The sequence below is a fragment of the Lygodium microphyllum genome, chromosome 17 (assembly GCF_053477565.2).
Source record: "Lygodium microphyllum isolate KBCC chromosome 17, Lygodium_microphyllum_v1.1.10, whole genome shotgun sequence".
NCBI lineage: Eukaryota > Viridiplantae > Streptophyta > Polypodiopsida > Schizaeales > Lygodiaceae > Lygodium > Lygodium microphyllum.
In genome coordinates this window covers 106221723-106241221 of record NC_141151.1, presented here as the reverse complement: position 1 = coordinate 106241221, position 19499 = coordinate 106221723, and the positions used below count along the sequence as shown (strand labels likewise).

The 19499-nt window shown below is 38.5% G+C and overlaps 1 pseudogene; it reads right to left on the bottom strand.

Annotated features, from left to right (window-relative positions):
- Window positions 1-5610: 5610 nt before the first annotated feature.
- LOC148022233 (acid beta-fructofuranosidase 3, vacuolar pseudogene) lies at window positions 5611-5988 on the bottom strand (annotated as a pseudogene).
- Window positions 5989-19499: the final 13511 nt, after the last annotated feature.

The window sequence follows — 19499 nt, the reverse complement described above, 5'->3', positions numbered from 1 at the left end:
TGAACCCCTATGCAAGAATGATCTAGGGTTTTACCCTAAGGATCAATTAGCCAAATACTAGACCTCCGTATGGATTTAGAGACCCTAGGGCCAAACGTTGTCGGCCTAGTAAGGTTAAGGTTGGGTTGGGTCAAGAGGACATCCCAAACCCTACATCTTGACCAAGGGCTCTAGCCGTAAATCCCTTGCCTCCGAGTCCTGCAAAAGAGGCTGACATGACTCGAGATTGGATCTTGAGGCCCGCATACTAGTCTACGGGTGGAAACTTGGAATAGAAATCCTTGAGGATTGCTGGAATTGCCTTCAGGTGGATTATGGAATAGCCTTCGGGCTGGATTATATGATGTATTCCAAAGACTGATAAATAAGATCAATTGTTGAAAAGGAACTTGCTTGACATTGTTTTTCTATGTCAGTGTTTAAGTTACATGAAGGAACCAATGATTAAATGGCTAATTAAGGACGCTATTTTTGCTTGTCAAACTAAATGTGGTAGGTAATTAGATAACTAAAGCAACCTGAGGAAAGTGTGGTGGATGTGACCGTCCTAGGGAATGGTGGTCCCGGTTGGCCGGGAACTTTTCTCAAAGGAATTGACAACAAGGTAACGATGACCTAGAATCTAGAAAGCTAGAATTCCGATTTATATTATTTTACCATTCCAAGGAACCGTCCATGGCCAAGGAGCCGCTGTCATGGCCAGAGAAAGAACCTCTATATTGCCAACAAGGAGCTGTGTGATGAAGAAGACCCATCCATGAAAGCAGACATTGAGAGGTCAACGGTTCATGCCGCTCTCCACAAGAAAGGCCCGAATTGCCAGTTCTCGATGATTCAAACTCCATCGGATTATCAAGGTAAAAGCTACAAAACCTTGATTGATTGTGGTAGTACGCATTCCTTCATTTCACCAGTCTATGCAAGAATATTAGGAATAGCCACAAAAGATACACCTACCTTACTTGTGGAATTAGCAAATGGTCATGAGGTCACTTGTACCAGGCAAACTGCTAAGGTGGAATTTCTATTGGGTGGAAAGTTGACTTCAGTTAGATTCAGGTTTATGAACCTAGGTGTCCACGAGTGTTTACTCAGAATGAATTGGCTTAAACCTAATGATGTCCACATTCACTGTGGAAAGGGCCAAGTTTCCTTCCAAAATTGTGGAGGGGAATTGGTCACAACTCAAGGAGAGGCTGGTATGCCAAAAATTCAAATGGCCAAAGCATCTCGGATAATAAAAGGAGTTAGAAAAGGGCTACCTGTCTATTTGATTAAGCTAAATAAGCTAGATCAGAATTAGGAGTCTAGGAAAGAACCTTTATGGTTAAAGGAATATGCAGACGTATTTCCTGAAGAGCTGACAGAGCTTCCTCCTCAAAGGGAAGTTGATCACGAAATCAAGCTAGCACCAGGAGCTGCACCAATCGCAAAGAGACCATATAGAATGTCCATCTCGGAAGCGATTGAGTTGAAGGATTAACTCAAGCAACTGTTAGACCAAGGCTACATCCATCTTAGCAATTCACCATGGGGAGCTCCAGTGATGTTCTAGAAGAAGAAAGATGGAACGCTTCAGCTATGTATTGATTACAAAGGATTAAATCAATCAACCATTAAGAACAAATACCCCATTCCAAGAATAGATGAACTTCTTGACCGTCTTCAAGGTGCAAATATCTTCTCTAAGATTGATCTCGAGTCTGGATATTATCAGATAAGGATCAAGGAAGAAGATATCCCAAAGACGGCATTCAGCACAAGATATGGACACTTTGAGTTTCTGGTCATGTCATTCGGGCTGACAAATGCTCTTGCTACCTTCAACAGGTTAATGTAGGATATCTTTAGGCCCTATCTTGATGACTTCGTACTCGTCTTCTTTGACGATACCCTAGTCTACTCCAAACAGGAAGACGATCATGAACCCCAGCTTCGCATTGTTCTTGAAACAATGAGGGCACACAAGCTTTATGCCAAAAAGAAGAATTGTGTATTTTTCAAGCGATAGATTGAATATCTGGGATTCATTATATTAGCGCAGAAGGAATTTCAGTAGATCCGGCCAAGGTCAGAGACATTCTAGAGTAGCCAACTCCAACAACTGTCAAAGAAATACGTAGTTTTCTTGGATTGACAGGATGGTACAGGGTCTTTATCAAAAACTATGCCTTGATTGCAGCACCTCTGACCGATCTACTGAAGAAGCAAGCATCAATTGTATGGTCACCGGCCGAACAGTCTAGCTTTGACAAACTAAAGCAAAGCCTGGTATCAGCACCCATCCTAAAACTTCCAGACTTTAGTAAGGAGTTTGAAGTAATAGCTGATGCTAGCACACTCGCCTTAGGATGTGTGCTTATGCAAGAAGGTCGTCCTGTAGTATACTCTTCAAGGAGACTAAAGAGCCATGAAAGGAACTATGCTACCCATGATCTGGAGCTATTAGTTGTCATCCATGCTCTCAAGCTTTGGAGACACTACTTGTTGGGTAACAAGTTTACCCTAGTGACGGATCATAAAAGTCTTAAATGGATTTTTACCTAGAATGAGCTCAACATGAGGCAACATCGATGGATTGAAGTGCTGGAGGAATATGATTTTGAAATCAAATACCAGCCTGGAAAGGAGAATGTAGTTGCCGATGCACTCAGTCGTCGCAAGGCATTTTTTAATTCTCTGATTTTGCAAGATCCATCAACAGTAAGATCTCTTGCCACAAAGGTACCCATGCCAAACAACCCAATTCTTGAGCTAGCTAGAGAAGAGGCATGCCATGACCCAACCTATAAGAAATTGCTAAGGGAGATCCCTATCAAAGATCAAGACCTGAAGCTATAGGAAAAGTATCTAGAATTCTCTATCAATAGTGGACTTGTCTACTATAGAATTCATTAGTATAGATTTTGTTGTCGGTCTGCCCCAAGTTTAGGGAGGATACAACTCCATTATGGTTGTGGTTGATATGCTCACCAAGGTTGCACATCTTATCCCAAAGTTGGTAGCAAGCGGAGCTCCTGTTTCAGTCAACCAAATCTTACCATCTTGTCCCCAAAATACCAAATTCTTCCTCCTTACATCCTGAAAAGATTCACAATCCTTGCAATGCTGATGGTCCGTGCTATCACACCAAATACATCTTCGATCTCTCCTAGGTGCACTAGGAGCACTCCTAGGTGCAGTAGGAGCACTAGAAGAAATAGTAGGCGCAGTCGAAGCAAACTGCTCTTTCAATTTTCCCACCAATTCTGCTTTAACTGACTCCAGTGTCAAATCCATTATGCCTTTGATTATGTCATCAAGAGAGGAAGGCACCGATGTAGCCGATGGGTTTGGAGCAGAAGGAGCTGGCATCGGTCTTGGAACAGGAGGAACGGGAGGAGTAGAAATAGTAGGCACTGGCATAGGCCAAGAAACTGGCTGAGGAAGAGAAGAAATAACAGGGATAGAAGCAGGCATAGGAGCAAAAGACGGCGTCGGTGTCATAGATCCATTCTGTAGGCGGGTCTTCCATATCCTCCTCTTGGTCAAAGTCGAGACTGCATCATGGGCATCTTGCCAATCCATTTTAAGACCCATAGGGTTCGTGCGATCCTCAAGAAGCTCTCCTAATTCTTCCTAAAGAGTAGGATCTGTAGCTTGCAAGAAAAGCTCAACTTTCTCAACATCCAATGCTCTTTGTTCAATGGCATCAAGCTGACTATACCTCTCTTCAAATTCTCGTATCAACTCTGAAGCAGCTAGACCTTTGTTTGGCATGTAGACCCACTCTTGAAATGATCGCCATGTAGCCATCCCAAAGTCCTCAAGGAAATACTCTTCTTTCACGGCCTTCTTAAAATCTTGCCAATGCGAATTTTGAATAAAAAGATCAGTCACTTTTTCCCTCAAGGCAGGTGTGACAAGACGAAGGAAATACTTACTCATAAGACCAGCTGGTACTCCAAAAAATCCCATCTTGATCTCATATGTCTTCAAATAAGCTGAAACATTACGGCCATCAAATAGCTTCTTCTCATTCTCAACTGCTTCAATCGCCTTAGTTGCGCTGATTGCATTCTCCTGCTCCGAATATAGTTGCCTTTGCTGAGACAACTGTTGTTGATGCAATTGCTATTGCTGCTGCATATACAATTGTGTCTGCTGATTTTGAAGCTGCATATACATAGACATATTCTACAAAATCTGCTTTAAATAATCTGTTGAAGTACTTGAAGCAGCAGTCAATGATGGAGCTGAAGTAGAGGACAAAGCAGGAATCGTAGAAGAGGCTGAAACTGATGCTGAAGTATCTCCCATCCTGAAATTTATGTGACGCTTTCACGTCACATTCACCAAAGATGTCGAAGGGTTTTTTGAAAGCAAAGTCGTGTCTTCAGAAGACCGTGACAAATTTCAAGATAGAATATCAATTCTTTAGCAAGAAATATCGGTGATAATAGATGGATCAATGGATCATCCTATGTTAGATCCTTTCTATTCAAAGCCATGCACAATTGAGAAGTACAAGGCCTCAAAATAAATTCTCCCCAACAATATGAAATCCAAGTTCAAGGAGAAACTGAATCAGTTCCACATTGTTGATCCCTCTGTCCTGAAATTTACAGCAGCAACGATATATTCTCGAACAATTTACCACAACTTGTAATTTGTATCCATTAATAAGAATTAAAAACCTGCTTCTATTAATTTTTCATCTTCAGTACTTCTGGATAAAGGACCAACACGTTGTAAAGTATAGATCACAAAAGGATTTTGCAATTCATGGCCACACTCTGGAAATCCTGAGCTTACAAGTTGTAAAAGGACATCTTCCCATTCTCAGCAAGAACTAAACCATTGCATATAAGGTTTCTGAAGGCTGGCTTATTGAAAAGTGCAGTTGACAATACCATAAGTATATAGAACCAGTCACAGGTCTGGTCTAAAACCCCAGTTATCAAAGAAATCATCAATTCTGTGTAAAGCTCCTTATTCATTGAAAGAGGAAGAAGCATTATTCTTTGTCTCCTCCTTGCCAATTTGACCTCAAGTATAAGGCTACAAATGATGAAGATAGTAAAAAGAGGAAAAGTAAAGTCACAAACCCAGTTTTTGCAGCATCTCCTCTACTCTGCTGATCGGTGTAGTCGATGAGAAGAAGGAAAGATTCACCTAATTCTACTGGAATCACAATTGATAATCCCTCAGCTGTTCTATGAGGTTAGACCGGGCAATAATTTCTAACGCTGGAGGCGCAAAGAACTGAGTCAGGCAGCTTCAATATATGCATAATCCATGAACGATGAAGAAAAAAATCACAACAGCAGGCCGCAGCAGTCAACTTTATTCTGTAAAAGTGCGTAACCCGCAACCTCCATAGCCTTCCCCAGAGAGCATTCCCCTCTGTTCTCTGTCGCAGTTCTGAGATCAGGATGCTCCATCAAAGCATCGACTTCTTTGTCAAATCAAAAGATGAAGCTTATAGTAGGCCTCTTTTGTATGTCCCTCTACCACACAGTACTGAATCGACTGCTGAATTAGCGTAGTTCGAGCTCCAGCAAGTCGATCCTCTTCCCCTTTTCCAAACTCAATTTTCAGTTTATGTCCTCCTTCCGGGCCTGTTACACCTCATACCCCCCCTTTTGCGTGGAATCTCCGTCTTCTTCTGCGTTTGGCTTCGTCTCTATCAGAGAAGGTGATCACTGAAACGTCAACTTTAGATCCAATACCCAGCCTCCATAACCCATCAGCTCCGACCCAAGCAGTTGTAGGGTCACGAAAATCTGTTGGAAGGATGCCTGTGGGAGGCACAGGAACAGGATTCCCAACATATTTGGTCCAGTTTCGGAGAAGGAAATCTGAAGAATCCTCAGGAAGTGCTACAGCTTGCACTTGTACGGATTCATTAGTAGATCCTGTATAGATGATCACAGGAGTACCATCTTCCAGGAAAGTTGCAGAGCCTGTCCAAACACCCCGAATGTCGTACCACTGGTCAGGCTCCATGGCATAATCAAGGTATAGCTAGTGGATGAGATCAACCGAGATTGCATGCCCCAAAATACTGTCATATCCCCCATGTCAACATAGTCAAGGATAAGGGAACTCCAAGGATACTCATTGCGTTGTGGCAGGCAGTCAAACGTGTGCTGAACATCAAGCAAGCTCCCACATTTGGCATACATATCCACCAGTGTACTTCAATCTGCATCTCTTTGAAATAGTTTAGTACTTTCTCACAAAGCCCATAATCGGCATATCCTGAAATAAGTGTAGCCCATGAGACTGCATCTCGAGTTACCAATCTATCAAAAACTCCCTGTTCTTCTACAAGCATGTCACATTTAGCGTACATGTCAACCAAAGCATTACGGATAAGTTCCTCTTGCACCAAACCCCTCTTCACTATATTACCCACGTAGAATAAAAGAGCAAACATAATGACTAAGTAAGTACAAAGTATCAAATCCCATACACACAACTTTTTGGTGGATTCCACACCTCGGATGCGCAGCAGTACGACAACATTAAAGCTATCTGATATTGAGAGCTCTCTTTTGCAGAAAGAGATAAACCGTAAAAATTCGATGCCTCTCCTATGTCTCACGCTTTGACAGTTAGAGGCTGACATGATGGAAATGCAAAGAATGACCGTAGTAATGGCCGTGGATGGGATTTGCAGAAACCTCAGTCCAAGTTGCGTGGCAAGTCATGCACTAAGTCTTATGGGAGAAATGCCAATCTAACTTGTCATCATTGTTGGAAGAATGGCCACATAAGGCCACAGTGTCATGAATTGTGCAATGAAAGGTGCAAAGACAAGGGGGAAGAGAGTGCAGGAAAAGTCTTCTGATTACAACATAGTACTTGCTAAGTCGAGTGTTAAAATTGAAGAGATCAATGTAATGCAGCCCAAGGATAGTGATGGGGATTATATCCTTGCAAGAGCTTCATCTTGTGCTTCATAGATAACAAAGATACACTCTATGTATGCATAGTGTTGGCTCTTGGACTCAGATGCGTCCTTTCATGTTACACCTTGCCGAGACTGGTTCCATTCATACCATTCAGTTTTGTGTTCTATGCGCTTGGGTGATGATAGGTCTCTTAAGATTGTTGGGATTAGTAATGTTAGGTTGTAGTTTCCTTCTGTCAGTATTTTTGTTATGCACGATGTATGTCGTATACCTGCATTGACACACAGTCTCATATCCATTGGATAGCTTGATGATACGCGATATCATGTATCTTTTGGAGACTCTGCATGGAAGATTACTCATTGCAGGCTTGTGCTTGCGAGAGGTGCCAAGGATGGCAGCCTCTACCCCTTAGTTGTTTTTGGATCTACAATTGATCATGTTTTGTCTGTGGGGTCTTTACCTTATGTATCTCTTTGGCATGCTTGTTTGGGACATATGTCTATTAAAGGAACAAAAATGCTTTCTGGTTTGCAGTACTTACCACCCCTTGGCTATTCTCATTTTGATTCTTGTGATCATTGTCTTTATGGCTGGCAGACTAGGTCTATGCAAAGAAGTCTGGTATGTCACTCATGGGTGACCCTTGGCCTTGGTTCATTCTGATGTCTGTGGGCCCATGCCTTTCCAGTCTGTGGGTGGTGTGAAGTATTTTGTTACTTCATAGATGATTTTTCACATAAAGTATGGGCTTATCCCATAAAGTAGAAGTTTGATGTCTTAGCAATTTTTCACAGATGGCTGCCCTTGGAAAAAAAACCAGTTTGGGCATAGGCTAAAATGCCTTACGATAGATAATGGGGGTGAATATGTATCACATGATTTTGAGTAGTTATGTGATGAGAGGGGTATTAAGCGTCAGTTGACTGCCCCTTACACCCCTCCCCAAAATGGTATGGCTAAGCAGATGAATAGGACCATCCATGAAAGGGTTCGCAGCATGCTTAGCCATGCAAGCCTAACCCAACACTTTTGGGTTGAGGCAATTACGACTACCGTGCATATCATTAATAGATCACCTTATAGTGGCATTGATTTTCATGTTGTAGAGGAGATATGGACATGAAAGCCTCCCTCTTATGTGCATTTATGTGACTTTGGATGTGAGGCATTCTGCCACGTGCCCAAGGACAAACATAAGAAGATGGATCCTAAGAGTGTTAAATGCATATTCCTTGGTTATGGAGATGTAGGAGAGATGGATTATTGTCTATGGGATTTGCAAGTGTGGAAAGTCATCCACAGCCAGGATGTAGTCTTCCATGGAGACAAGATGCATAGGCAGCCTGAGAGAGTTATGGAGATATGTAGGGTTATATTTCAGGAGGAGCCACAACCTCCCATACAACCAACTAGACACAGCCTGCAGCAGCACTAGATGCTCATGGACCAGTGTGTTGGACAAAATGTTGAAAATGTAGCAAAGCCTACATTGTAGCATTCTACTAGAGATAGACACCCACCTGACAGATTTGAGCCCTCCATGTGCTATATTTGGTTACAGATCCAAGAGAGCCTCTCACCTATGATGAGGCTATGCGCAGGGGTGATAGTCACTCCTGGGAGAGGGCTATACAGTCTGAGATAGACTCCTTGCATAAGAATATGACTTGGGATTTGGTTTCCTTGCCTACTGTCATGAAGGCTCTGCCAGCTGAAAAGTACCCTTGGACACCCCAAGCCGGCATACAAGGCTAGATTGGTAGCAAAGGGTTTTAACTAGGATCATGGTATTGAATTTGATGAGGTCTTCTCTCCTGTGGTTAAAATGACCACCCTACGCTTAGTCTTGGCTTTGGTTGCGCAACTTGACTTGTACTTGTACCAGATGAATGTCAAGATGGCTTTCTTACATGGGGACTTGCATGATGAGATTTACATGGAGCAACCTAAGGGCTTTGGAGAGCCTGGTAGGGAGCAGCTAGTGTACAAAGTTGAAGAAAAGTCTTTATGGCTTGAAGCAGGCACCTAGGGAATGATATCATAAGTTTGATGCCTTTATGCAATCACAAGGCTACAGTCGTAGTGCTATGGATCCATGCTATTATTGAAGATGTGATAACTCTTGGAGTCCTCTCAACAAAGAAAATATGCATGAAATTGCTCATCAATCACTTGCTATTTTACACTGTCGTATTCATCAACAACCTTCCCAAAGATCATGTCACAAGCACCTTATCAATCTCTATCTTACTATGGTATCTAGTGACATTGGGATCATATTTCCATCTACAAACATGCTCTCACCATTATTTTAATCCACAACTATCAAGCTTCAATTGGAATATATCCTCTATTAATATGATGAGCCCATCTCTTATCAAGTCTATCATGAAGCAAACTATGGTGATCAACTCTTCATCATCAAGATATCCATCAACGAAAGCCCAAAAATATTCATCATCAACTTACATCCCTTAAATCATTGCAAGCAAAGATGGATGTATATCTTCTGCAACAACAAGGACAAGGTCTCATGCTATAGTCATCATTGTAATCTTACTTCTCTTGTAGACAAAATGATTGGCAAAAAGTCTTTGTACTACAAAAGAAAATCCTATTTTCTTTTGAGAAGGGAGGAATAATGTTAGAAGATATTCTTAACCTTTCATGAACGTTAGAATATTAGAATGTACTCATATGAACATGTACCTAGAGAATATCAAGGAATATAATATCTAGATATTTAGGGGAACTAGATAATATGGATCTAGAACATGTGGATGATACTTCACTAAGAGAACCTACCTTATCCACACCTTCATTGTATATATATGTCTCGTTGTCTCTCTCTCTCTTTCTCTCACCATCATTTTCACTCAAAAGGGATGTTGAATATATTCCTCATCTTTTCTTTTATTGCAACTACAACAAAGTGATATTGAAAACGGTCTAACATATCATTAAACCCTTCCATTGGCAACCCATTACATGGAAAGAATGGTTGATTTGTGAGGACAATGGTATGCATTATAAGGTCTTTATTTCTATGGAAGATTTAGCTGCAAAGGAATGGCTCTAGTTTCAAAGGTAATTTCTTTTTTGATTTATCTTCTACTAAAATCAATTTTTTTGTGTAGATAGAAGTTGAGCGAGGTGTCATTATTAGCCACATCTAAAAGAAATGGCACTTAGGGTGAATGAGGAGCTCAAGAAATCTTGGATACTATTGTGGAAGAGCAGGAGCTCTGGGATATCATCATGGTGATTAAGGATGTTGCGTGAAACTATTGATACATGCCTACTTCACTTTCTTTATATCACTAGCACATATTAACCTTGTAATACATCGGCTTGTTTGGCTAGGTTAGGTCCCATTTTTTATTACCATCTTATTTGTGATTGCAATAGTGCTTGCAAAAGATCACTTGATGTACTCGAAAAGATATGATTGCGTAAGTTTAGGATCCCAATTGATCCTAATTTACAATAGGATAAGAGTCACGCTAGGTGTCCCCTAAGGCTAGCTAGGAATTTGTTCCCCAAGCTGGATAGTTTACCACCTCCTCTCAAAGAGGCTCCAAGGGGGGCCTTGATGGTGAGAGGTCACTCTCTTCATAGAGAATCCTTGGATAGAAGGAGATGAGGATGCCAAGGGGCTCTAACTAGTAACCCCCTTAGGCTCCCAGGAACCACTCAACCCTTGCATGACTTAGGTTGGGGACTTCTTCAGAGCCTCATTTTACTGGTTAAGGATAGAATATTAGTGGAAATAAGACCTTCCAATTGTTCTTCTATATAGACAGAAGATAAAACACTATATAAGTCTAAGCATTATGATAAATAAAAGCTATTTTTTAAAGAACAACTTTCTTTTATTTCTGTGTCGTGCCTAAGTTACATGAACAAACCCTGTGATCTAAAAGGTTAAGTAAAGAAGCTAGTTTTATATGTTCAAACATAAACGTGTTAAGTGATTATTTAAATAAAGCTAACTAATCAAGGAAAGCAGGAGAGTGATGTTCTCAATGAATCCGTCCTAAGGAAGGGTGGTCTTGATGAGCCAAGAGCATCTTCACAATTCAACAATTCAACATGTTAAGTAAGAGACAAAACCTTAACCAAGTAGAGATTAGATAGAACCCTGACTCCATGTCATTTTAGGGGACTAGAGTGACTATGCCCTATGGAAAGAGGGGTTGACATGCCTATACTGCCCCTTGTTTCTCATTCTCCTTGAACCAAGTGTGTGACACATGTCAGCTTTGGTTTAAGTGATCTCGCACAAGCAAACACTCAAAGATTGAAACTGTTAGGTGACTTGAGCTTACTTTAGGAACTTAGGATTCAACTCTATCCTTTACAAATGCGACAAAAACCTTCTACTGTGAAGTGGGCTCAAGAGGGCCTAAGCAACAAATATCATGTTATTCTAAAATAGTACTAAGTAGCATCACTTAGAAACACATCTCGATTGGACCACTAAAGCATACTACTGAGCATGTCACAATCACGCATATTACATGTGGTATTAGAGAAAAAATTGAATTAATGCATAGTAATATTTGTTTGCAACCTTATTTAAGGAATAATTGGATTAAAAAATGACTTGACCTCTAATGAACATTGGGATCTCTTTCAAAATAATGAAGATTGGAAAAGATTATTGGTATTTCAAGCAATGTTTACCTCCACTATGCATTCCTTTGATTTTAATTGGTGGGATTGCTTCATGAGAATCTTGGAGCATATATATAATCCCTCCCTACTAGTACTATATTGAGGGCATTGGTGCATGTGAAGCAGAGTCTATTATTTCATTAATGCCGATCAACTTTCTTATCTACAAACCAATATCAAAAGAATCATGTGGATGGAAGAACCTTAAATTGGTCAAGCTATTCATCTTTGAAGAATCATGCCTAAATCCCATCCTAAATATAAATGAAGAGAAAATTTTCCAAAAATGTTAATTTTATGACCAAGTGCTCCACATTCTCCCAATCGAGCATGTTGCCATTTTAGGGTGCTCGTATCACAATAATTATAATAAAGATGGCTTTCCAAATCTTTCCTAAAGATACAAAATCTTAAATATATTTGTTGAACCTCTAATCTACAAATTGATTGATGTATCTAAATTTCACAATTAGAATATTGTAATGAAAAATTCCTAATTTGATAAGAATAATCTCTACTTGATGTAATAAAAAATTTGGCTACAATAATTGAATTTTGAAAATGTCTCAATTTCTTTTCAAGATTGTGTATTCTCATACTAAGACTCATGCTATTAACTTAAAAATTGTGAATTAAAGTATTGAAAACCTTAAGAGAGAGATGAAAGTGGTAGCATATGAAATGTACATCTAATCTTATAAATGTTATCAATCACAGGGTATCATGTCTTCCATGCCTATGCTTATCCCTACTGAAGCACAAGAGAAGAAATTTCAACTCAAGCAAATCAAGCTGCTCGAGCTTGATGGCAAAGGAAAGGATATCGAATCGAAAGCATAAATTTGTATTAAGTCCATGGAGGATTACAATTTTGTGAACATAAATAGAGACATAAGAGTGCAACCACTCACACAATGCTGACTAAATCCAATGCCATCAACTAATAGTGCACACATGTACCAAAGAATTTCATGCATGTGAATCTAAAACCATTTTAATTTTCACCATAAATACACAAATTGAGAGAGAAAAAAGTTATTGCATATAGCTCACATTTGGTTCATCATAGTAAAACCTTATACAAAATGGAAAAATGGCCTATAATTTCCCATAGTCATTAATGGGATTCCATGTAATGGGATCTTTTATTTATGATCTGAATGGTTTGTATGAAGAAAAAGATAGTGTTTGATATAGGTTTTCTAGATGAGCACCATCTACTATCTATCCACAAGCCACATCATGCTCCAACAACTTTTTTTTAATGTTTTAGAATTCAACCAATGTCTTCTGGCCAATAGTTTCATAGGTTGTGTTATCATGTGTTACTCAAATTTTTGTTTATCTATACTGAACATTGAGTGTGATTGTATCAAACAAACTCATTAGAATGTGATTGCTTATTGGACTACTTGGTGGGCCATAAAGGAGAGATTGTATGTTATGTGCCTTGGTCAATAAGATCTTCTTCTAATTAGGTGTCTCTCCCTAGATGTCAAGCATGGTTTAACTTTCCTAAATTGCATACATAGGTGAGATTAAGTCTATTGCAAGAATGTTGAAGAAGATGTTGTATCTTCCTCCTTTTAATGTCAATACTATTGGGTAAAGGCCAACACCCTATAGTTGGGATGGCACCCCTTGTATAAGTATGCATTGTAGAATCATATATAAGTGAAGATAACAAAGAAAAAGAAAACCATTCATTTTGTGCCCACCTAACTCTTTTATGTTATTCTCTCTCTCAACCTTCTTGCACTCCATAGCTACCTCACATTCCATTATTACTTCCCTCTCAAAAACTAATATCAAAGCAATATTTGACGTTTATGGGAGCTTTTATTTCGAGCAAAGAGTGTGAGAAGTGAAGCCTTGTCACAAAGTTGGAGGATCTGAGCTTCCTTTGTGACATTTATACTCGATATCCACACGTTGATAGATTTACTATTCTCATCGTCGTCCGAGATTTATATCTAAGTGAAGGAGGTGCTTGAACCATCAAGGCTTGATTTGGGGAAACAATGCTCTATTTTTTGAATTAATTTGGGAAACCATTAATGGCTATGTTTGGAGAAAAATAGCTTGTCTTTAGATGCTTGGAAGGAGAGTTTCCTTAATTAGGGGGTAGGTTGTCTCTTGGGAAGCCCCTAAGGGACCTATTTGTTGCAAGCTAAGGATTTGAATAGAGAACTCAAGTTGGGGCCTTGAGTAGAAGCTCTACTTATGCTTTCTCTTGGTAAAGTGGTGGTGGTGATGGTGGTAGTAGTAGTAGCAACAATAATAGTAGTTGCTAGTACAATCTATAATCAACCCTTAGTTTCTCTAAACTACCCTCTAAGTATCCTTATGTTTATCTCGAGGGGTAAGAACTTCTTTCTCAATGTCTGTTTCAAGCTTTGGAAGATATTACCCCAAACAAGGCCACCACTTCTTGCTATGTCAAGCATTGGATGCAACTCTAGTTGTTGCTAATCAATCATTGAGCTAATTCCTTTGAAAAACCCATAAGGGTAAGGTATTTGGATTCTATTGATTTTGATGGATTTTTAAGCTCACAGTTCATATGATTTTTGCCATACATAAAAGCAATAAATTTGGAAGTTTTGGGGCATCAATTCTTAACTTTGATTTGGTGTTCATAAATGGTTAGTTTCAATATATGTAGATGCCATGTAGCCTCACTCTAATCTAAGATCTCATGCACAATATGATTCAAGATAGGGTAAGGTAACCGATGCAAGTTGCAAGAAGACTAGGGTTCAAAAGGCCTTTGGAAAATAAATTATTTTGCAAATCTTAAGGACCTTGATATTATGGATACCTCAAATGCAACACAATCGACATAATAGAGAAACATGAGTGATTCCTAGCTTTTAGGTGTAGATTGATCCAAGGAATTAGACTATATATAGTGTTTTGAGATCGTTAAACACCCATCATAATATTATGGTAAAGTGCATATGTTTCTAGCTTTTAGGTATAGATTGACCCAAGGAATTAGACTATTTGACTTTTGAGACCATCGGGAGACCATCAAGCCACATCCCAAGGGTTGCTTGTCAATCAAACTAACATTATCCAAAAAAGGTGAAAGGGGTCAATGAATACCTTGAGAGACATTCAAGCACATGGGAAACACACATAAAACTCAAACTACATGAAATAAACAAGCCAAATTCAAGCGCAAGGTCAATATAAGATTCCCTTCAAAGATGGCTTATGTGTAGAGTTGGCCAAGTGTGTAAATTCTATCAAGCATATTCCCCTCTTAGTGTTGGGTAATGTTATGAAAGGCTTGAATATCATGATTTCTACCCTAATAATACATATGCAAGGTGGTAGTGCAAATGAAGCTCTTGAGAGTTTGCAAGGTAATTCACTTTCTAAGTATGTTATTTTTCTCAAGTATGTGTATCCACGGGAAGAATCTCTTGGAGGTGTTGAAGTTGGCCAATCAATCTATATGTGATTATTTTTTAGCTTCGTTCTTTAGAAATTTCAAATTCATTTTTGGAGGCTAACAAGTGGATCTAATCTCCTTAGGAATTCATGTTTTCAAATTTGCATGCAACTTCTATAAAATGAACTTCTTGGCTCTCCAAAGATTTCTAATATCTTCTTGCAAGATTGCATTCTAAGAAGCACCTATTACATAAACATTGAAATCAATAGGCTTGAATCTTATTCTTATGCCAAGGATTCTTTGATGCATTGAGAAAAAGAATCACATTTCAATGAAGCTATTATAAGATTAGTGCATTAGTTACATTTTTTTCACCTTTTGCATGGGGATGTTGGTAGCCTCGTGCACTCACTATCAAGAAAATGTCCATACTATGCACATCCAATCCATCCCTTTGTACACTTAACAAATTTGAATTCACACTATCATTTGGATTCACATTCATCATCATAACAAATAGTAGCACAATCAAGGTGTCCATTTTAGCTAATATAAATTATTTCAAAGCATCCATGCCTTTTTTGCTAACATTTACATACCTTTTCATGTGCCTTTTGAAGATGTCTATATTGATGATGTCATTCTATATCTATTTCATCAAATTCATTTATCCAATTTTATCCTCTCTGTTAAATGTGCCAATGAAGTTACATGCGCATGCACATACATGTGCACACACATATAGAAGTACATACCATGAGAGAGAGATAGAGATGTTTTAAATTACTTATTGTTTGCATTACACTTTATTTAAAGAAGGCAAGTTCTCAACATACAAGGTATTGGATCCATGTGGGGACCTTAGATTTATTAAATTAATACATTGTTCCATGCACGTGTACATGCTATTCCATTTTTCCTCTATGATGTCTCTTCTCATTTTGTTTTTCCTCCAATTTGTAGAATATACTTCCATCAAAGAGATGTTGCATGTCTTCCTTGTGAAAATAACCGGCATCATCTTTGAGAAGGTTGAAAGCAAATTGCCACTCTAAAAATGATGCCAATCTACAATGAAAAATTTTAACACGTTTAGAGCAATATGATGTGTATTTAGCACTTTGATTCAAAGATGATACAAAAATTAGTCTCCTAATGATAAGGAGAACAAATTTTGAGTGCCTTATTCTCCTATAAGTAGAACTATTGGTAGAAATTTTGAAGAGGAAGGGCATGTACAATGAGAGTGACCATTGGACTCTATGACTCTTTAATACCTACTCACACATGGCACTTCTTAGCACTACATGCATGGTTCTCCCGAAGTGGGAGGTTTTGGGGGGATAACTAGACTTACAACTTAGGGGGTCTACTATTAAGAATTCTCATGGACCATTTATGTTCAAGAGGTATTCTAAAATCTATTACACTTAGATTTCTCTATAGCACTAGTTTTAAAAATACTTTTTGTAAAATTTCTTTCACAAATTTTCTTATAAACAAGAATCTCCAAGAGCATCATGATGAACTCACATTATGTGTGTGTGTGTGTGTGTGATATATTTATTTATTTATTTATTTAAAGGAGTTTCTTGTTCTCCCTGCCTAGGCTTGCAATAGTGAGACATTGGATCCTTAATACTAGTTCTATTCTAGGTCATTTGTTACTTTGAAAGCTTCTCATTGTGGGATCTATTTTAGTGTAAGTATTGGATGTGGATGTCAATTACAAATTGTCTTGACGATGAGCTTAAAGTTTTATTGTACACTATAGGATGTTTGTTGCACTTACCACCTTGCATTAGTGAAATTGAAATGGCATAGAAGAAAAGCATGTTTACTATAAGATTCCAAGAAGTCACTCTTGTGTTCTTGGAAGTCTTTGATACCAATGCCACAAAATTCAAGTTAAATTGTCTTATTTCTACAAACAACTTGGGTTGTTGGGCGAGGTTATTTGTCTATAATATTGATGGGATAGATCCTCAATAGTAGATTTATTCTAGGTGATTTTTTAGTTTGTAAGCTACTCGTTGTGGGATCTATTTGAGTATAAGTGTTGGATACAAATATTAATTACAAATTGTCTTGATGGTGAGGTTAAGGTTTTGGTGTAGATTGTAAAATGTCTCCTACATCTACCACTTTGCAATAGTGGAGTCAAAATGACATAGAAGAAATAATGTTTACTGCGAAATCTTGAAAAGTGCCTCCTAAGTTCTTGGAAGTCTTTCAAATTTTAAGCTTTCAACCTTTCTAAATCATGTTATATCTCAAAAGAAGTAATCATGAATCCCTCAAAGATTGGTCATGGAGAAAGCTATAAAAGTCCTAAAGAAAATTGGAATAAAAGAAGATTGTTGAGCAAACAAGTCAAGGTAAGAACTTTGCCTAAGCTAGCAAAATGAGGGTGTGGATGGGGTTTTTAAATGAAAGTAAAGTCCAAGAAGTTATCAATTCTAATACAAAGGATGTGAATGGGTCTACAAGAGTTTGAAAAGAAAAATCTCAAACCAACACAAAGAAGATAAATTTTCAAAAGAGGTGATGGTGAGTAATAATGTTAAAGGAAAGGAGAATCCCCAAAAGGATAAAGTCCAAAAATTATTACATTGCACATGATTAGAAAGGTTACTCCATTGGAACTAAAGAAAAAAATTCAATGGCTCGTAACATTTAAGATCAAATTAACACTAAGTTAATGCTAATATACAATAAAGCCAAGACTTTTTCAAAGAGGTTCAAAACTCTAAAATCAAGATGCACAAATTAGAGAATCACAATCAACTATAGAGCTAGAAAACACTAAGTTAAGTAATTGAGCTAGGCTTCATCCAACCCAACTCACATTGAGGGTACACTTCTAGAAAAAATAAAATGATGGATCCTTCAAGTTGTGTATCAACTTCGAAAGTTTAAATTGACAACAAAGAACTAGTATCTTGTTTACTAAATTGATGAAATTCTAGATGGACTCCATGAAGCAAAAATATTTTCAAATACTAATTTTATCATATCAAAGTCAAGGATCATGATATTCATAAGATAACCTTTAGTACATGCTCTCTGTCTTATGAATTCTAAATAATAGCTTTTGGATTGACTAATTCCTTAGCTAGCTTCAATCAATTAATACAATGTATATTTTTTATCCTAGCTAGATGACTTTCTACTAGTGTTCTTCAATAACATCCTCGTGTTCTCAAATTGCATGGAAAATCAAAAACGAAAAACAAAGAAAGTGCTATGTTAAGAAATGCAACATAATTTTTGTTGAGATTGAGAGAGGCAGAGATGGAGTGAGGAGCAAGCATGCTCTTATCTTCTTCATTCATTCATTCTATCTTAGCCACACACATAGAGTAAGTGTATACACTAGTACTAAGGTCCATAGGACCATTCACACTGGGTCTAAGACCACATACTTATTTAATGTCCCACACTTGCTGATACAGCTGGACAAGACTAATGTCGGTCGTACATACTAACATGAGAATAATATGAGCTTGATATTCTAACACTCCCCCTCAAGCTCAAATCATCTGATGAACTCCAAGTAGCTATCTAAAACTACTAAACTTATCTTTACCCAAAGACTTGGTAAAGATATCTGCAATCTATTCCATCAGATCTACTCTCTCTCCAAGAACCATCTCTCTAATAAAATGGTAGTGTACCTCTATGTGTTTTGTCCTGGCATGGTATACTGGATTCGTTGCCAGGAGTACACTTCTGAGATTGTCACATAATAAGGTCACTGGAGCATCCACCTGAATATCCAAATCAGCCATAAGCTTAAGCAGCCATGAAATCTCACATGCTGCCAATGCAGCACCCCTGTACTCTTCCTCAGTAGTACTAGACAATGCAACCATTGGTTGCTTCTTGTTGCTCCAGCTGATCATGCCACTTCCAAAACCAAAAGCATAACCACTTGTAGATCTGTGATCATATGAGCATCCTGCCCAATCTGCATCTGTGTATCCAACTAGTTTCAAGGGTTTATCTCTCATATAGAACAACCCATAATCTACAGTGGACTTAACATTTCTCATAATCCGCGTAAGAGCATCCAAATGTGGCTTCTTGGGCTTCTGCATAAACTGACTTATGAGCCCAACTGCATAACTCAAATCCGGCCTAGTGATGGTCAAGTAGATCAGACTTCCAACCATCTGCATGTACATAGTCACATCTTGAATTTCAGCTCCAGTGCTAATGTCCAACTTGACATTCTGATCAAGGGGTGTATCCAATGGTTTGCATTCAGCCATGCCATACTTCTTCAGCATTTCCATGGCATAGTGTTTCTGCATCAGCCATATACCATTTTCAGCCTTGATTACCTCAATGCCCAAAAAGTACTTCAATTCACCTAGATCTTTCATGTCAAATTCAGATTTCAGCATCTTCATTACGTGTTGTATGCCCAAGTCATCATCACCAGTGATTATCAAATCATCAACATACATGACCAGCACTACCAAGCCACTGTCAGTCTTCTTTGTAAATGGGCT